This window comes from Mesoplodon densirostris, chromosome 16, assembly GCF_025265405.1.
Source record: "Mesoplodon densirostris isolate mMesDen1 chromosome 16, mMesDen1 primary haplotype, whole genome shotgun sequence".
Taxonomy (NCBI): domain Eukaryota; kingdom Metazoa; phylum Chordata; class Mammalia; order Artiodactyla; family Ziphiidae; genus Mesoplodon; species Mesoplodon densirostris.
In genome coordinates this window covers 75,693,437-75,706,653 of record NC_082676.1, presented here as the reverse complement: position 1 = coordinate 75,706,653, position 13,217 = coordinate 75,693,437, and the positions used below count along the sequence as shown (strand labels likewise).

Genomic DNA, 13,217 nt, shown 5'->3' with positions numbered 1-13,217 from the left:
GTCTTATCACCCTCAGCATGGTGATATTGCTCACCTCATGTTACCAAGATGGTTGTAGCAATTCCATGCTTCATATGCAGATGACAACTTCTAAAACATCCCTATCATGTATCCCATTATTAAAGCCTTCACAAAACACGTCTCCACATATCTCATTGGCCAGAATTACATCACATACCTATGCCTAAATCAATCACTTGACAAGAGGTAAACAAATCAAACTGATTTAGACAAATTATTTATCCCTGTAGGCTTAGGAAAATCCTGGTCTTCTAATGGTCAGGGTCTTCTGAGGCAGGTCAATAAAACTGGGGTTCTTTTAATGAGGGAGAAAGGGAAGAAAGGCGGTTGGCTAGGCACCCAAAATATCTCTCACTATCTCTTACCATGTACCAGTCACTGTGTCAAGTATCTTTCTGTATCAACTCATGAAATACTCCCAAAGACTCTGTAATTAATAAGCTGTTATTAGACTCAAGTAGATTATTTTTGTTGCTTGTGCTTTTGGTATCATATCTAAAAAATTATTTCAAGACCAATGTCAAGTAGCTTCTTCTATGAATTTTATGGTTTCAGGTCTTATGCTTAAGTCTTTTTGAATTAATTTTGTAAGTGGTATAAGATAGAGATCCAATTTTATTTTTTTGAATGTGGTTATCCCATTTTCATAACATAATCTGTTGAATAGACTATCCTTTGCCCATTGAGTGTTCTTGTCTCCCTTGTCAAACATTAACTGATCACATGAGAGCTCAAATTTTGTTCCATTGGCCTCTGTGTCTATTTTTATGCTGGTGCTGTACTATTTTCATTACTGTAGCTTTGTAGTATAGTTTGAAATCAGGAGATATGATGCTTCCAGCTTTGTTCTTCAGTATTGCTTTGGTTATTCAGGGTTTTTTGTGATTCCACATAAATTTTAATGTTGTTTGTTCTATTTCTGTGAAAAAGTCCATTGGAATTTTGATAGGGATTGCATTGAATCTATAGATGGTTTTGGATGGTATGGACATTTTAACAATATTAATTCCTTTGATCCATGAATGCAAGATATCCTTTCACTTGGTTGTGACTTCTTCAAGTCCTTCATTTCTTTGGTTAAATTTATTCCTAAGTATGTTTTATTGTTTTTGATGCCATTGTTAATGAGACAATTTTTTAAATTTCTTTTTCAGTTACTTTGTTGTTAGTGTATAGAAATGCAACTAATTTCTGTATGTTGATTTTATATCCTGCTTTTTTTTACTGAATTCATTGATCAGTTTCAATAGTTTTGGGTTGACTTCCGGGTAAGATGGCGGAAGAGTAAGACGCGGAGATCACCTTCCTCCCCACAGATACACCAGAAATACAGCTACACGTGGAACAACTCCTACAGAACACCTACTGAACGCTGGCAGAAGACCCCAGACCTCCCAAAAGGCAAGAAACTCCCCACATACCTGGGTAGGGCAAAGCAGAGAGATTCCCGCACAGAGGAGCGGTGCCGAGCGGCACTCACCAGCCCGAGAGGCTTGTCTGCTCCCCCGCCGGGGCGGGCGGCGCTGGAGCTGAGGCTCGGGCTTCCGTCAGAGCGCAGGGAGAGGACTGCAGCTGGCGGCGAGAACTCAGTCTGAAGGGGGCTAATGTGCCACAGCTAGCCGGGAGGGAGTCCGGGAAAACTCTGGAGCTGCCGAAGAGGCAGGAGACTTTTTCTTCCCTCTTGGTTTCCTGGTGCGCGAGGAGAGGGGATTAAGAGCGCCGCGTAAAGGAGCTCCAGAGACGGGCGCGAGTCGCGGCTGAAAGCGCGGAGCCCAGAGACGGGCGTGGGACGCTGGGGCTGCTGCTACCGCCGCCAAGAAGCCTGTGTGCGAGCGCAGGTCACTGTCCACACCGCCCTTACGGGAGCCTGTGCAGCCTGCCACTGCCAGGGTCCCGGGATCCAGGGGCGGCCTCCCTGGGAGAACGCAAGGCGCGCCTCGGGCTGGTGCAACGTCACGCCGACCTCTGCCGCTGCAGGCTCGCCCCGCACTCCGTGCCCCTCCCTCCCGCCCGGCCTGAGTGAGCCAGAGTCCCCGAAGAGGCTGCTCCTTTAACCCTGTCCTGTCTGAGCGAAGAACAGACGCCCTCCGGCGACCTACACGCAGAGGCGGGGCCAAATCCAAAGCTGAGACCCAGGAGCTATGAGAACAAAGAAGAGAAAGGGAAACCTCTCCCAGCAGCCTCAGAAGCAGCGGATTAAAGCTCCACAATCAACTTCATGTACCCTGCATCTGTGGAATACATGAATAGACAACAAATCATCCCAAGTTGAGGAGCCAGGAGTCAGTGCTGTGCCTCTGAGGTGGGAGAGCCAACTTCAGGACACTGGTCCACAAGAGACCTCCCAGCTCCACATAATATCAAATGGCGAAAATCTTCCAGAGATCTCCATCTCAACACCAGCACCCAGCTTCACTCAACGACCAGCAAGCTACAGTGCTGGACACCCTATGCCAAACAACTAGCAAGACAGGAACACAACGCCACCCATTAGCAGAGAGGCTGCCTCAAATCATAAAAAGTCCGCAAACACCCCAAAACACACCACCAGACGTGGACCTGCCCACCAGAAAGACAAGATCCAGCCTCATCCACCAGAACACAGGCAGTAGTCCCCTCCACCAAGAAGCCTACACAACCCACTAAACCAACCTTAGCCACTGGGGACAGACACCAAAAACAACGGGAACTACGAACCTGCAGCCTGCAAAAAGGAGACCCCAAACACAGTAACATAAGCAAAATGAGAAGACAGAAAAACACACAGCAGGAGAAGGAGCAAGATAAAAACCCACCAGACCTAACAAATGAAGAGGTAATAGGCAGTCTATCTGAAAAAGAATTCAGAATAATGATGGTAAAGATGATCCAAAATCTTGGAAATAGAATAGACAAAATGCAAGAAACAGTTAACAAGGACCTAGAAGAACTAAAGACGAATCAAGCATCGATTAAAAACACAATAAATGAAATAAAAAATACTCTAGATGGGATCAATAGCAGAATAACTGAGGCAGAAGAACGGATAAGTGAGGTGGAAGATAAAATAGTGGAAATAACTGCTGCACAGCAAAATAAAGAAAAAAGAATGAAAAGAACAGAGGACAGTCTCAGAGACCTCTGGGACAACATTAAACGCACCAACATTCGAATTATAGGGGTTCCAGAAGAAGAAGAGAAAAAGAAAGGGACTGAGAAAATATTTGAAGAGATTATAGTTGAAAACTTCCCTAATATGGGAAAGGAAATAGTTAATCAAGTCCAGGAGGCACAGAGAGTCCCATACAGAATAAATCCAAGGAGAAATACACCAAGACACATATTAATCAAACTGTCAAAAATTAAACACAAAGAAATCATATTAAAAGCAGCAAGGCAAAAACAACAAATAACACACAAGGGAATCCCCATCAGGATAACAGCTGATCTCTCAGCAGAAACTCTACAAGCCAGAAGGGAGTGGCAGGACATACTTAAAGTGATGAAGGAGAAAAACCTGCAACCAAGATTACTCTACCCAGCAAGGATCTCATTCAGATTTGATGGAGAAATTAAAACCTTTACAGACAAGCAAAAGCTGAGAGAGTTCAGCACCACCAAACCAGCTTTACAACAAATGCTAAAGGAACTTCTCTAGGCAAGAAACACAACAGAAGGAAAAGAACTACAATAACGAACCCAAAACAATTAAGAAAATGGGAATAGGAACATACATATCAATAATTACCTTAAATGTAAATGGACTAAATGCTCCCACCAAAAGACACAGACTGGCTGAATGGATACAAAAACAAGACCCATATATATGCTGTCTACAAGAGACCCACTTCAGACCTAGAGACACATACAGACTGAAAGTAAGGGGATGGAAAAAGATATTCCATGCAAATGGAAACCAAAAGAAAGCTGGAGTAGCAATTCTCATATCAGACAAAATAGACTTTAAAATAAAGACTACTAGAAGAGACAAAGAAGGACACTACATAATGATCAAGGGATCAATCCAAGAAGAAGATATAACAATTGTAAATATTTATGCACCAAACATAGGAGCACCTCAATACATAAGGGAAATATTAACAGCCATAAAAGGAGAAATCGACAGTAACACAATCATAGTAGGGGACTTTAACACCCCACTTTCACCAATGGACAGGTCATCCAAAATGAAAATAAATAAGGAAACACAAGCTTTAAATGATACATTAAACAAGATGGACTTAATTGATATTTATAGGACATTCCATCCAAAAACAACAGAATACACATTTTTCTCAAGTGCTCATGGAACATTCTCCAGGATAGATCATATCGTGGGTCACAAATCAAGCCTTGGTAAATTTAAGAAAATTGAAATTGTATCAGGTATCTTTTCCGACCACAATGCTATGAGACTAGATATCAATTACAGGAAAAGAGCTGTAAAACATACAAACACATGGAGGCTAAACAATACACTACTTAATAACGAAGTGATCACTGAAGAAATCAAAGAGGAAATTAAAAAATACCTAGAAACAAATGACAATGGAGACACGACGACCCAAAACCTATGGGATGCAGCAAAAGCAGTTCTAAGAGGGAAGTTTATGGCAATACAATCCCACCTTAAGAAACAGGAAATATCTCGAATAAACAACCTAACCTTGCGCCTAAAGCAATTAGAGAAAGAAGAACAAAAACGTCCCAAAATTAGCAGAAGGAAAGAAATCATAAAAATCAGATCAGAAATAAATGAAAAAGAAATGAAGGAAACGATAGCAAAGATCAATAAAACTAAAAGCTGGTTCTTTGAGAAGATAAACAAAATTGATAAACCATTAGCCAGACTCATCAAGAAAAAAAGGGAGAAGACTCAAATCAATAGAATTAGAAATGAAAAAGGAGAAGTAACAACTGACACTGCAGAAATACAAAAGATCATGAGAGATTACTATAAGCAACTCTATGCCAATAAAATGGACAACCTGGAAGAAATGGACAAATTCTTAGAAATGCACAACCTGCCAAGACTGACTCAGGAAGAAATAGAAAATATGAACAGACCAATCACAAGCACTGAAATTGAAACTGTGATTAAAAATCTTCCAACAAACAAAAGCCCAGGACCAGATGGCTTCACAGGCGAATTCTATCAAGCATTTAGAGAAGAGCTAACACCTATCCTTCTCAAACTCTTCCAAAATAGAGCAGAGGGAGGAACACTCCCAAACTCATTCTACGCGGCCACCATCACCTTGATACCAAAACCAGACAAGGATGTCACAAAGAAAGAAAACTACAGGCCAATATCACTGATGAACATAGATGCAAAAATCCTCAACAAAATACTAGCAAACAGAATCCAACAGCACATTAAAAGGATCATACACCATGATGAAGTGGGGTTTATTCCAGAATGCAAGGATTCTTCAATATACGCAAATCAATCAATGTGATACACCATATTAACAAACTGAAGGAGAAAAACCATATGATCATCTCAATAGATGCAGAGAAAGCTTTTGACAAAATTCAACATCCATTTATGATAAAAACCCTGCAGAAAGTAGGCATAGAGGGAACTTTCCTCAACATAATAAAGGCCATATATGACAAACCCACAGCCAGCATCGTCCTCAATGGTGAAAAACTGAAACCATTTCCAGTAAGATCAGGAACAAGACAAGGTTGCCCACTCTCACCACTCTTATTCAACATAGTTTTGGAAGTTTTAGCCACAGCAATCAGAGAAGAAAAGGAAATAAAAGGAATCCAAATGGGAAAAGAAGAAGTAAAGCTGTCACTGTTTGCAGATGACATGATACTATACATAGAGAATCCTAAAGATGCTACCAGAAAACTACTAGAGCTAATCAATGAATTTGGTAAAGTTGCAGGATACAAAATTAATGCACAGAAATCTCTGGCATTCCTATATACTAATGATGAAAAATCTGAAAGTGAAATCAAGGAAACACTCCCATTTACCATTGCAACAAAAAGAATAAAATATCTAGGAATAAACCTACCTAAGGAGACAAAAGACCTGTATGCAGAAAATTATAAGACACTGATGAAAGAAATTAAAGATGATACAAATAGATGGAGAGATGTACCATGTTCTTGGATTGGAAGAATCAACATTGTGAAAATGACTCTACTACCCAAAGCAATCTACAGATTCAATGCAATACCTATCAAACTACCAATGGCATTTTTCACAGAACTAGAACAAAAAATTTCACAATTTGTATGGAAACACAAAAGACCCCGAATAGCCAAAGCAATCTTGAGAACGAAAAACGGAGCTGGAGGAATCAGGCTCCCTGACTTCAGACTATACTACAAAGCTACAGTAATCAAGACAGTATGGTACTGGCACAAAAACAGAAATATAGATCAATGGAACAGGATAGAAAGCCCAGAGATAAACCCACGGACATATGGTCACCTTATCTTTGATAAAGGAGGCAGGAATGTACAGTGGAGAAAGGACAGTCTCTTCAATAAGTGGTGCTGGGAAAACTGGACAGGGACATGTAAAAGTATGAGATTAGATCACTCCCTAACACCATACACAAAAATTAGCTCAAAATGGATTAAAGACCTAAATGTAAGGCCAGACACTATCAAACTCCTAGAGGAAAACATAGGCAGAACACTCTATGACATAAATCACAGCAAGATCCTTTTTGACCCACCTCTTAGAGAAATGGAAATAAAGACAAAAATAAACACATGGGACCTAATGAAACTTAAAAGCTTTTGCACAGCAAAGGAAACCATAAACAAGACCAAAAGACAACCCTCAGAATGGGAGAAAATATTTGCAAATGAAGCAACTGACAAAGGATTAATCTCCAAAATTTATAAGCAGCTCATGCAGCTCAATAGCAAAAAAACAAACAACCCAATCCAAAAATGGGCAGAAGACCTAAATAGACATTTCTCCACAGAAGATATACAGACAGCCAACAAACACATGAAAGGATGCTCAACATCTTTACTCATTAGAGAAATGCAAATCAAAACTACAATGAGATATCATCTCACAGCAGTCAGAATGGCCATCATCAAAAAATCTAGAGACAATAAATGCTGGAGAGGGTGTGGAAAAAAGGGAACACTCTTGCACTGCTGGTGGGAATGTGAATTGGTACAGCCGCTATGGAGAACGGTATGGAGGTTCCTTAAAAAACTACAAATAGAACTACCATATGACCCAGCAATCCCACTACTGGGCATATACCCTGAGAAAACCATAATTCAAAAAGAGACATGTACCAAAATATTCATAGCAGCCCTATTTACAATAGCCCGGAGATGGAAACAACCTAAGTGTCCATCATCGGATGAATGGATAAAGAAGATGTGGCACATATATACAATGGAATATTACTCAGCCATAAAAAGAAATGAAATTGAGCTATTTGTAATGAGGTGGATGGACCTAGAGTCTGTCATACAGAGTGAAGTAAGTCAGAAAGAGAAAGACAAATACTGTATGCTGACACATATATATGGAATTTAAGAAAAAAATGTCATCAAGAACATAGGGGTAAGACAGGAATAAAGACACAGACCTACTAGAGCATGGACTTGAGGATATGGGGAGGGGGAAGGGTAAGCTGTGACAAAGTGAAAGAGCGGCATGGACATATATACACTACCAAACGTAAGGTAGATAGCTAGTGGGAAGCAGCCGCATAGCACAGGGAGATCAGCTCGGCTCTTTCTGACCGCCTGGAGGGGTGGGATAGCGAGGGTGGGAGGGAGACGCAAAAGGGAGGGGATATGGGAACATATGTATATGTATAACTGATTAAATTTGTAAAATTAAAAAAAAAAAAACAAGAAAAAAAAATAGTTTTGGGTTGAGTCTTTAGAATTTTCTATATGTAAGATCATATCATTTTCAAATAATGATAACTTTCCTTCCTCCTTTCTTATTTCAATTTCTTTTATTTCTTTATCTTGCCTGATTGCTCTAGCTAAGAGTAGTGAGAGTGGCCACCCTTGTCTTGTTACTGATCTTAGAGGAAAAGCTTTTAAACTTTCACTGTTGAGTATGATGTAGGGGCTTTTTTAAGGTAATGTATGTTTCTTCTGTACCCAATTTGTTGAGGATTTTTATCATAAATGAATGTTGAATTTTATCAAATTCTTTTTCTGCATCTATTGAGATGATCATATGATTTTTAGCTTTGTGAACTTGGATGTTCAAGTTTCTCCTCCAGCTTGGGAAGTTCTCAGCTACTATTATTATTATTTTTTTTAATGAACTTTCATTCTCTCTCTCTCTCTCTCTGGAACTCCAATGATTCTGATATTTGTTTATTTGATGGTGTCCTATAGATCATGTAGGCTTTTTTTGCTTTTTAAATTTTTTTCTCTGTTCTCCTCTGACTAGGTTTTTCAAAGTTCCCGTCCTCTAGATCTTTGATTCTATCTTCTGATTAGTCTACTCTACTGCTGATGCTCTTTATTACATTTTTCATTTAATTCACTGTATTCTTCAGCTTCAAAATTTCTGTTTGGTTCTTTTTTATGCTTTCTATGTCTTTCTCAAAATTCTCATTTTGTTTGTGTATTGTTTTCCTGATTTCATTGAATTACTTTTGTGTTTTCTTGTAGCTCTTTTAGCTTCCTTAAAACAGCTACTTTGAATTCTTTATCAGGTAAATTGCAGATCTCCATGTCTTTGGGATTGATTACTGGAAGATTATTGTAATCCTCTTATGGTGTCATATTTCCTTGATTTTTCACATTTCTTGAAGTTTTGCCTTGCTGTCTTTGCATTTGAAGTAGTAGTCACCTCCTCCAATAGTTACTAACTGTCTTTGGGAAAGAAATGCCTCCATCAGCCCTGCTAGAGATCCTGAGGCTTTCCTTGACCTTCTATGGCTATGCCTGCTCCACATTTCTTGCTCCCTCTTGTGGCAAAATTCTTAAGCTTGTAAGCCTCCTTTCATTTGTGCAACACACCATGCCATGTGCTGACAGCCTCCCTTTTGCCTTCCCAACGGTGGTGTCACTAAAACTCAAAATTGTGGTCTCTCCTTGGCCCACATATTTGGGTTGGCTTTCTGCATGTGCTCACTAACCATCTGCCAAAACTTGCTCTCATCACCACCCCTATGAGCTCATACAGGGAGCTGGCCAGAGGGTGGAGATGTGTGTGGGTGAGGTATGTGGAGTCCTGGGGTCGTCCATGTGCCAGCTGGGGGTACCTGCAGGTGAGGTGAGTTCAGTGGCTCATAGGTGGGCTTTTTGATTGGGTCCATGATACAGTTAGTAGTATCTGTGTCACTTTAATGCCCTCCAGAGTCCTATCTGCTGCTCTTCCAGCCACTCCCTCCCAGCCAGTCACAATTCAGCACAAGGGAAATGGGCCTCTTTGGCATCATCTGACACAGCTGGAGAAGTTGGACACTCACTCACATGTTCTCACTCCCTGCCCTTCATACCCCATGGGAGAAATCACAGGCAAAAAAGATCTCTCTGGACTCTAATCTGTGCCACCTTGGGGGAGGGGTGATATGGATAAAGTCAAGCTGTCCCTCTTACCCTTTTCAATGCATCCAAACTGATATATATATATATATATATATATATATATATATATATATATATATATATATATATATATATATATATATATACATATACACACACACACATATATTTTTTGCTCCAATGGTGTGCTGGAATTTCTCAACTGGAAATCTGGACTTCCACAAAGGCTCTCTTTGTGATTGCCTGAGATAACATTCTTTAGAGGTTCCCATTCCATGGCCAAGAAGGGCTAGAACTGGTTCATGGGCCACTGCAGGTTCCACAGCCTAGACCAAGATACCTATGCCTATTACCCAATGAACACATGGATCAGATTCCTCCTGAGTCCCTTGGCATGTGGTTCTGGATCCCACAGCTTCTATAAAGGCACTTTTGACTGTGGATCATTGCCAGATTGTTGTTGTTGGGGGTGGCAATGCGGCACGATTGAGGGACATCTTATTCTATTTTTTGCTAATACTTTCATTTCTCCAGTAATCATTTCTCCCTAAGTCAGAGTTTTTCACCAAAGTCGAAATACTCCTGCATTATGTTGGTTGTAAGATATATAGCTTTTCACATCTTAATATCTCTGAAATCTGAATACAGCTGACAACCAGTGATGTGCTAATGTTTCACTGCGAGCATTTCTTTTCCTTTAAAGTTACAATTAAAGGCATAGCTGTGAAAAAAAATATTAGACATTCAGTTCAAGACAGGGTTTCAAAAAGTGATATCAGGGCTTCCTTGGTGGCGCAGTGGTTGAGAGTCTGCCTGCCAATGCAGGGGACATGGGTTCGTGCCCTGGTCCGGGAAGATTCCACATGACGCTAAGTAGCTGGGCCCGTGAACCATGGCCACTGGGTCTGTGCGTCTGGAGCCTGTGCTCCGCAACGAGAGAGGCCCGCGTATCACAAAAAAAAAAAAAAAAAAAGAAAAGAAAAGAAAAAAAAATGATACCAAATTGCCCAATCCATGAATCCAAGTACCAGTACCCTGATTAATCACAGCTGGGAATACATGGGAGAATTTCCAAGGACCTTTTGGCTTGTCTGTTGCCTTCCATTGATGGGGCATGGGAAAGTTCAGACACAAGTTAGCTATATAACATAAGGACATAGTCTTCCTTTTATGAGTTCCAATCCAGGATGACACCCTCCCATGGATAGTTATCTCCTACTTTATAACTAATCCCTGAACCCCCCTGTGGGAATAAGACAGGGAGCCATGAAAATACCTGCTGTCCCCAGCTGGTCTCACCAGCCTTGAGACCCTGGTGTCTTTCACATAGAACCTAACCCTGATCAGGACCTGAGTACACTCTAACCATATAATGAGTATACCAACAGAGTCATCTACTGCCACCATGTTCCTGCCACCTGATCAACACAGGAGAAGACCTGGCCCCCATCTTCCTATACAGTAAAAGCCATCTCTGCCCATGAGTATATTGTTATGCTCCTGCAAATCAGGACCTCCTTCTAATTTACCCTTTTCCCTATCCCCTTTGCGCCTACAATGTCCATAACTTCTTGAGGTGAATTCATCTCACCTGATCCTTCTGCTCTTCTCTGGACTCTTGTGCCAGCCCTGTTATGGTGGAATTGAAAGGATCTTAAGGATGTAGCTAAGGTATCCCCACCAGTGCATATTATTGGTTTGCATCCTGAAAGGAAAATTAAGAAAAACACTTTAGGAGAACATGGATGAAAGATAAACTTTTCTCTCAAGAAAGACAGGCATGCAAATACCTAAATACAGTAAAATCATGCTTTAAAGATCCAAGCAGAATGCTTTAGAAACTTGGAATGGATGGGAGATGGGAGTGAGTATTCAGGTAGCCTTTATAGAATACATAACAGAGCCAGGTTCTTCAAAAGCATTTTTCATAGAGGTGTAATGCACTAAAGTTGACCCTTCTGTACAGAAAAAACTTGAGTTGTATGTACACCTTGAAAGGTAGAGGAGGAAGGTAGTTTCAATTGAAATGAAAAGGAAAAAATAGATAAGAAATATGAAGGGACTAAAAATGATGCCTTAGATGAGATTCCCCAGAAACAGAACCTGAGATGTTCTCAGGAGAAACCCTCAGGACAATACCAGGAAAGAAGCTAGAGAGGATCACCTTCAGCTAAAGTTTAGACTCAGCCTGGTCCTACAGGGAGTTCTGAAGCATGAATACCACTGCAAATGTTCTCCCTTAAAGCAAGGTGGGGGGCAGGGATTTTTTTCCATTTTATCAACCACTGATTGGAGGCTTCTCCCAGGAAAAGGCACAGCTTCCCAGTCCATTCCAGGTAAAGTGGTTCCCATAGGTCAAGGGAAATTCTCCAGAGAATGATGCATCTGTGAACTATGAGCAGCCATCGCTTATGTCAACTGAGTGTCTGGGTGAGGCACCAAATTCATAAATAGTAGAAGAGCTTTGATAAGACTTAGTGGCACACTGGATACTGATTTTTTTTAAATGAGCTTTTTATGTAATGCTTCCTTTTTCTTTCTCTCTCTCTTTCTTTCTTTCTTTCTTTCGTTCTTTCTTTTTCTTTCCTTCTTTTCTTTTTTCTGGCTGCTCCACAGGGCTTGCAGGATCCTATAGTTCCCCAACCAGGGATTGAACCTGGGCCATGGCAGTGAGAGCACCAAGTCCTAACCACTGGACCACCAGGGAATTTCCATCCATTTCTTGTTTTTACTTATCTCTACAATGAATACATATGTTTTAAAACTATAAAAAAATACAAGAAAAAAGGGAGTGAGAAAGACTTACTTGCTTCATACTAAACAAAATTGCTTTTCCCCTCCCTTTCCATTCTAGTAGAGATGTTATAGAAGAATGTCTAGGACTCGATTTTAAGCTACATCAGGAAAGAAGTCAAGCATCTTACCAAGGCTGTATATATGAGGACTCAATTCAAACTTGCTTAAAGCAGAGGGACCTTATTGGCTCAGGTCACCATAAATGATGAGTTTGGAGCTGACCTGTGGAAAGGTGAGCAGACAACTGTGGCCTTCAGTACCAAGTGTTAGTTAGTTAGTAGCTCTGATTAGACTCCAATTGATCATGCTTGTGTCACATGTCCTTCCCCCTTATAATTGCTAATGTCACAGAGATAGATTACCAGATACAGCTGGGCCTGAGTCATACACCTTCCCTTTTGACCAAAGGCATGGAATTCCATGTTTGACAGACAATACTCCTGGGGCCATACAGAATGGGGAAGAAACTGATCCCAGAGGAAATAGGAGCATCTGCAATGACATCATCTAAAGTGAAACCATTAATGCCCACTGCTTGCACAATGATCACAGAAGAACAGGATTATCTTCAAAGAGCCTGTAATTCTTACCTAAAAATTTTTGTTCAGGAAAAACCAAGTTGAATTTCTCAATATCTGAAAATAATCGCCTTAACATATTGGGTGATTGCCCTTCTTTCTTTTTATGATTTTGTGTTATTCTACCACCACCATGAACTCCCTGCTCCAACCATGTAAGTTTCCACCTGTTATATCATGGAAGGCCCATTCCTGTAGCCACAGAGCAATGGTTTTCAGTTATGCTGTACATCAGATTCACCCAGAGGGCGTGTGAAAGCATAGATTCCTGGGCACCACACCTAGAGTGTTTGATTTGGTATATCTGGACTGAGAATTTGCATT

At 40.6% G+C, this 13,217-nt stretch overlaps 1 non-coding gene across 1 annotated transcript; it reads right to left on the bottom strand.

Annotated features, from left to right (window-relative positions):
* Window positions 1-12,154: 12,154 nt before the first annotated feature.
* TRNAE-CUC (transfer RNA glutamic acid (anticodon CUC)) lies at window positions 12,155-12,226 on the bottom strand. Its single transcript has one exon. It is a non-coding gene; the product is annotated as a tRNA-Glu (tRNA).
* Window positions 12,227-13,217: the final 991 nt, after the last annotated feature.